This window comes from Miniopterus natalensis, chromosome 21 (assembly GCF_054644295.1).
Source record: "Miniopterus natalensis isolate mMinNat1 chromosome 21, mMinNat1.hap1, whole genome shotgun sequence".
Taxonomy (NCBI): domain Eukaryota; kingdom Metazoa; phylum Chordata; class Mammalia; order Chiroptera; family Miniopteridae; genus Miniopterus; species Miniopterus natalensis.
In genome coordinates this window covers 10,892,678-10,899,636 of record NC_142101.1, presented here as the reverse complement: position 1 = coordinate 10,899,636, position 6,959 = coordinate 10,892,678, and the positions used below count along the sequence as shown (strand labels likewise).

At 44.0% G+C, this 6,959-nt stretch overlaps 1 long non-coding RNA gene across 1 annotated transcript; it reads left to right on the top strand.

Moving 5' to 3' along the window:
- The first annotated feature begins 2,265 nt into the window (after positions 1-2,265).
- Positions 2,266-6,013, top strand: LOC148090748 (uncharacterized). Its single transcript, XR_015716280.1, has 4 exons — positions 2,266-2,340; positions 2,994-3,100; positions 3,575-3,674; positions 5,890-6,013. It is a non-coding gene; the product is annotated as an uncharacterized LOC148090748 (long non-coding RNA).
- The last annotated feature ends 946 nt before the right edge of the window (positions 6,014-6,959 follow it).

Sequence of the window (6,959 nt, the reverse complement as noted above, 5' to 3'; positions counted from 1 at the left end):
GTCTTGCATGAATGAATCAAAGTTATACTTATTTATTGTTTTTGGTCAGATCGGCAAAAAATAAATATGTTTTCTGGTGTGCTGCAGAATTTTAGTAATTATGTGTGCCATGAGATGGAAAAGGTTGAAAATTGCTGGTCTGGACTATCACTGCTTGTGGGCCTGTGGTTTCAGCTGCTGCTCACCACTTTTTGTTTCTATGACAGAGGCGATCATTTTGAGCCCACTTCTTTAGCTTTTGCTCTGTTTCTTACTTATTACCCTTATGTCTTTGCAGCACAGGGGTCTGAAATACAGCATGAGCTCACTGCACTGGCTTGATCAGGATTCTGTCCTGTTCTTAAAGACCCCATCCTTCCTCCTCCAGGGAATGTGCACCTTTGTGTTCCGGTGGCTCTAGATACAGCTTTGACCTTGGGCCTGGGTGAAACTCAATGACCCCTTCTACTCTTAGCTCCCAAAGGATACCCTGAGTTATAGCTCAAGGACCTTGGCCTAGAAAAGGAACAGAGTCGTATAAGGAGGTATCTTCTGCAAAGGCCGTAGTCTTTACTGTACTGGAGGAAAGGAAAGGATGGAGGGCTTATTCCCCACCCTGTTCTCTTCCGCTAAGCTTCCCAGAGAAAAACAAAACTTTTACGCATCAGAATCATAGATATAGAAATGTGAAGGAACAAGAAATTATCGCGTTTTTACATTTCTATGACACTAAAAACAACCTCAAAATTTTCCAATAAGATTGAAAATAAAAATGAAAGACACTTATGAATATTTCTGGTGTAATTGATTAGAACATGAAATAGAATTGGAATCTAAAATTTATGCTGTAGTTATTTTATATTGTTTCTAATGAATTTCCTTAAGGAATATTTTAAAACAACGACAACAAACTAGCATATTTTAGTGATCTAACTTGTATATTAATAAGTTCATGATATTTCTTACATTAAAAATTTCTAGTGAGCTTGGACTGTGTAGAAGTCTTGAATTGAAATAATCTAGATCAATTTTTTCCCCCCAGGACGGAGCTGAATGTAACAGCTAGTTCAGCATAATTGTCTCTTTATAGCCTGTTAACACAACATAGAGGCACATTCAAATTTTGTGTGCGTGCGTATGTGACCACAAGGGGTTAAAAATCCCAGGTTCTCTTAATTCTGAGAGCATGTGGTGGCCAGCCCAGAGCCAGATTGAGCCATGTTAATTTCCCAGAAGATTTCAAAGAATTATCTTTTGAAAAGGGGAAGTTTGGGTTAATAAAAACCAGGATAACCTCAGGCAGTCACATGTTGGAGAAGGGAACAAATTACTCCTGGCTTGTTCGACATGGTTGGGGGTGGGGTGGGGAGAAGAGAGGTGGCGGTGGCGGTTATCTGGCCCAACCAGACTGCTTTGTTTTTCTTTATTCCAAAGAGAGAAGTTATTTCAGTAATGTCCTGGGAAAGGTAAGAGCAGCGAAGTTGTGCCAAGTGCTCATCTGTGATCTCTTTCTTTGGTTCAGCTCTTTGGGAACAGTGTCAGGATTGTAAGGGCTTTGGAGCCACCGGGTCCTGGATTTGATTCCCGTTTTGTCACTGACATCCAGGGAGTCAGGGAAATTTATGTTTCCACTCTGAGCTTCAGTCTCTGCATCTCTTAAAGAAGATAGTTCATGTTTAGCTCGTGTCATGAGGGTGAAGATATGGATACGATAAGGGCCGTGATGCACTTGGACAGAGCAGGTATTGAAATATGCAAAGGAGGCCAGAACTTCCCTCGTGGGGTCAGCTCCTCTCTTCCTCTCTGATGGTTCCTGAAACCTCGCCTCTTTTGTAAGTAGTTTCTTGAAGGTTGAGGCCAGATGATTGTTATAGTTTTTGTGTAAAAATTAAGAATTTAAAAAATAAATGATCTGCCCAGCAGGAGTGGCTCAGCAGTTGAGCATCGACCTAGGATCTAGGAAATTGGGGTTCAAGTCCCGGTCAGGGCACAGGCCTGGGTTGCGGGCTCCATCCCCAGTAAGGGCCCTGCAGGAGGCAGCGGGTCAGTGACTCTCTCATCACTGATGTTTCTCTCTCTCTCTCTCCCTCTCCCTTCCTCTCTCTGAAATCAATAAAGACATATTTGAAAAAAATAAATAAATAAGAGCTTGAAGTTTAAAATAAAATAAAATATCATTTATAATAGGTTGTGTAAAAAATTATCCCCAAATGTAGCAGCTTAAAACAACCATTTTACTGTGTTCACAGATTCTGTCGGGCAGGAATTCAGAAAGAGTACAGGCCGCGATGCTGTGGCTTCGACCGGCAGGATCCAAAGGCTGGGGGTGACTGATCAGCTGAAGGGAGAAACCCTCTCGAGGTGTCTCACTCACATTCCCAGCTGTCAGTGGGGCCCTCGCATTAGGAACCAATACAGCAGCCTGTAACACAGCAGCTAAGGGTCTGAAGGCAAATTCCCAAAAAGAACCCAGCAAAAACTGTAACACCTTATAGGTCCTGACCTTGGGAGTCACACTGACATCACTCCTGCTGGGTCACAAGCCCCTCTGAGTTCCAGGGAGGAGATGTAGATCTCACCTCTTGATGGGAGGGATGCCCAAACCACAGTGTAAGGACACATGGAACAGGAGCTATTGCTGTGGGCTCTTTGGAAAAGACAATTTGCCACGGAGGTGGGTTAATAATAAGCCCTTGAAACTTGTGGCTGGATGTGGCCTGAGTGTGAAAGATGGATTTGAAGCGTAGAACTACAAAATCACCACCACGGTGATCTAGGTGGAAATGACGAAGGGCTGAGAAAGGCAGTGACAGAGAAGGGAACGGATGGGACAGTTGGCACTGGGGTGGGACCCAGCTCATGCGGGCAAAGAGGAAGGAGATGAAGGGGGAAGAAGGGTCGAGAGCCCCTGAGGTTTTGAGCCTCGATGCTCAGAAAGGTGGGGCTGTCATTTATCTGAAATAGGGAAGTGACAGGGAGAACAGGAACCCCTCCTTCCTCTTCTCTCGCCACAGGCTCGCCCGTCTTCTGATAACCCGCGTGGCTACCGTCTCGATCTGTTTCGCATGCGTGCCCTTTGCTGTTCACAGATCTGCGTGTGAGCTCAGATGCTGAGGCCTCAGTAAGTCCCTGAAGGGCTGGGATGACCACTCTTTGAGAGATGACATCAAGGCTATAAGTGGAATGAAACCACTTGTGAGTGTGACTTTGAGTCAAGATTCTGTGTTAACCACACTCACTAAATATAAAAAATCCAGGGAGAAACAGGGGCATGTGGAGCTCCTATGAAATGTGTCAATGCCATCATGAAAGGTGTGACCCAAACCTCGCCCGGTGAAGGCTCTCGAGTCCATTTTTTATGGCATGATCTGTCATTGGATGTCAGGCCCTTGGGGCCCCGTGTTTGATCACATTTTCATGAAGTGGTTTAAGTACCTGGCTTAACTTCCCTTCATTCTAGAGAATTTTGTGTTCACAAGAGATGTGCCGGTGAAGTTAGTTATAAGATCATTTAAAAACATTCCAAACAGGACCTGAGGGGCTTAAGTTAGCGGTTCTTTGAGAAAGATGACTTTCTTCCCCTCTGTGCTTTTAGGACAGGAGTATCTGGGTGCTTGGCTTGGATGAACTCTTCCTTTAATTGTTCCTGATCATTGTGGAGCATCGCAAGGCAGGGTGTGGTGCACCGGAGGGAGGTAAAGATGCGGGTTTCTGATAATCAACTTGCCCTCCACGACTACCTGTCAACCTGTCAGGGGCTCCTATCATCCATCTCTATCTATCTATCTATCTATCTATCTATCTATCTATCTATCTATCTATCTATCTATCTATCTATCTATCTATCTATCTATCTATGTATCTATGTATCTATCTATGTATCTATCTATCCATCCATCCATCCATCCATCCATCCATCCATCCATCCATCCATCTATCATCTATCTATCTATCTATCATCTATCTATCCATCCATCCATCTATCTATCATCTATCATCTATCTATCTATCTATCTATCTATCTATCTATCTATCTATCTGTCTGTCTGTCTGTCTGTCTGTCTGTCTGTCTGTCTGTCTATCTATCTATCTATCCATCCATCCATCTATCTATCTATATCTATCATCTATCTATCATCTCTCTCTCTCTCTCATCTATCTCTATCTATCATCTATCTATCTATCTATCTATCTATCTATCTATCTATCTATCTATCCATCCATCCATCTATCTATCTATCTATATCTATCATCTATCTATCATCTCTCTCTCCCTCTCATCTATCTCTATCTATCATCTATCTATCATCTATCTATCTATCTATCTATCTATCTATCTATCTATCTATCTATCTATCATCTATCTATCTATCTATCTATCTATCTATCTATCTATCTATCTATCTATCTATCATCTATCTATCTATCTATCTATCTCTGTCTATCTATCTATCTATCTATCATCTATCTATCTATCTATCTATCTATCTATCTATCTATCTATCTATCTATCTATCTATATCTATCATCTATCTATCTATGTATCTATCTATTATCATCTATCATCTATCTATCTATCTATCTATCTATCTATCTATCTATCTATCTATCTATCTATCTATGTATCTATCTATCTATCTATCTATCTATCTATCTATCTATCTATCTATCTATCATCTATCATCTATCTATCTATCTATCTATCTATCTATCTATCTATCTATCATCTATCATCTGTCTATTATCTATCATCTATCTATTAAAATTTACTTTTAATTATAGCTTTGACATACACTATTATATTAGTTTCAAATGTACAACATAGTGATTCGACATTTACATACCTTACAAAGTGATCACCGTAATGAGTTGAGTACCCATCTGGTCACCATACAGAGTTTTTATCATGTTATTGGCTTGATTCCATCCCATGTCTTATTGTAGAACTGGAAGTTTGTTCTTCTTAATCCTAGCGGTTTTTTGTGCATCTTCTTTGTGAACCGGTCCACGAGAATTTTTGAAGGGCTGGGAAGATCTGGGTTTGGGTTTATTTGCTTGTTTATTGGCAGTTTTTCCTGAGCAGACATTGACCTGTTTCTTTACCAACTTACCCAAGCTAGTCTCTCCCTCTAGAAGGCCCTGCTCCTCCCACTTCCCTGCCCTCATCTGTATATTAACATGACCTGTCCTGAAAGGTTTAGTTCAGGTGCTTCCCCAAGAAGCCTTTCCAGCCCAGCCTTGAAGACTGTCTTCTCTTGGAACTCACTGCAGTGTGCGTGGCCCGGGTGGCTCCAGGTTCAGGACCCTGGGCGCTCATGTGGGGACTACCTGGGTGCGTGTCCCGCCCCCTTTACAGACGGGAAGCCCCAAGAGGGCAGGGCCGTTCTGCATCCCGCTGCCTCACAGAGCCTCCGGCAATGTTTTCATTGGCTGCATGACCGTAGGCGAGTCACCGACCGTCTCTTCGTCTGTGACCAGGGGATCCTGTTACCCAGCCTCACAGAGTAATTCATCTAACAACCTGGCACAGTGCCCCACACTCTGCACTTGATAGGTTTTTGCTCTCCTTTCTAATTCTTCGTGCTTCGTAGATGTTCAATACACAGCTCCTGAATGAATGAGTTAATTAATAAATACAGAAATCAGGTTTTTTTTTATTCCAAAGTGCTCCCCGGCCTGTTGATATTTATCTTCCTTGACACTGATGACATGATTATGACATAAAGACCACTGGAACTGTCCCCCATTTTTCCTATGTCTCCCTCTTGGAGGTGTTCAGGGTGTGGGTAGGCCACAGGAGTCATTCAACCAATGTAAACACTGGCTGCTACTCTTTTAAACTTTTGCAAAGCTGATAGAACAAAAAGGCTATTTCACTGTTGTCTCCATGGGCGTTTCTCTGATTCTCAGTGATCTGAAGAACTTACGAACACGCAGCAGAAACGTGCTTCTCGGACCCCCTGAAGGCTGCTGAGCACGTCTGTGAGATACCGGCCCAGGGTGGAGAGGGGCCTGGCATGAAGGATCACGGAGCCGAATTCCCAGCACTTCCCAGGTGTGTGATCCCACAGACAGCATAGACCCACTGTGTGGCCACAGAGGACTGGTGCTTCGGCAAGGGCGGCTCCCTGGCGAGCCCGAGGAGCGCTTGCGTGGTCCTCTGACCTGCAGTGTTGTGCTTGGCCCCGTCAGTGGACACAGCCTTCCACAGAGACTCCCTCCTTAGAAACCTCTCTCCTGTTTTCCAGCCCATGGCCAAGAAATCCTGAGGCCATCTCATCTCAGCTCACTGGGAAGACCCTTGAGCATGTCTCTCCTGCCCAGAGCCTGACCTTCACTCCTCAAGTTCCAGGGAATGAGTGACCACCTGCCCTCCACCCAAGGCCTACCTCCCAGGCGCTCACTCCTATGTCGGGACAGATTCCTTCCTCAGATGGACGACCACGGAGGAAATACACCGTCCCACCAAGAGCTCTGCCTGTGACCTGTGGAACCTGGCCTCAGCTTTGGGCTTCCTGGACCAGCCTTCACACTGCAGTGACCAGGCTCTTCACTCTTGGACATTCCTGCCTGTGGGCCTTTTCCAGAAGGTCAAGATGGGCTTCAGCAACCCCTGTTCAGTTTTTTTGTGGGGGGAGTCTTGCCTGCCTGAAGTGATGATCGGCTGGCTTCCTACACCCTCCTGGTCTCTGCTCCTGATCTCCAGGGGGCCAGTACTGGAACATGAATTTAAAAACATACTAACCAAGAACGGAAATTAACTTTCAGAGACTGTATAATCAAAACCCATTTCAAGGAAAGTTAGAAGAAAATGTGCCCGCCGTGAACAACCTTTTATGTGATTGGTGCAGCGATTTTATATTCCTGCCTGGAGCTGGATCTTTGCTATCCCTTTGCTTAACCAAAGGCCCACTGAAGTGTGTTTTCCTAAATGAAGGAAATCTTTATGTCTAGATAACCCAATTCACTATCAAAGATGC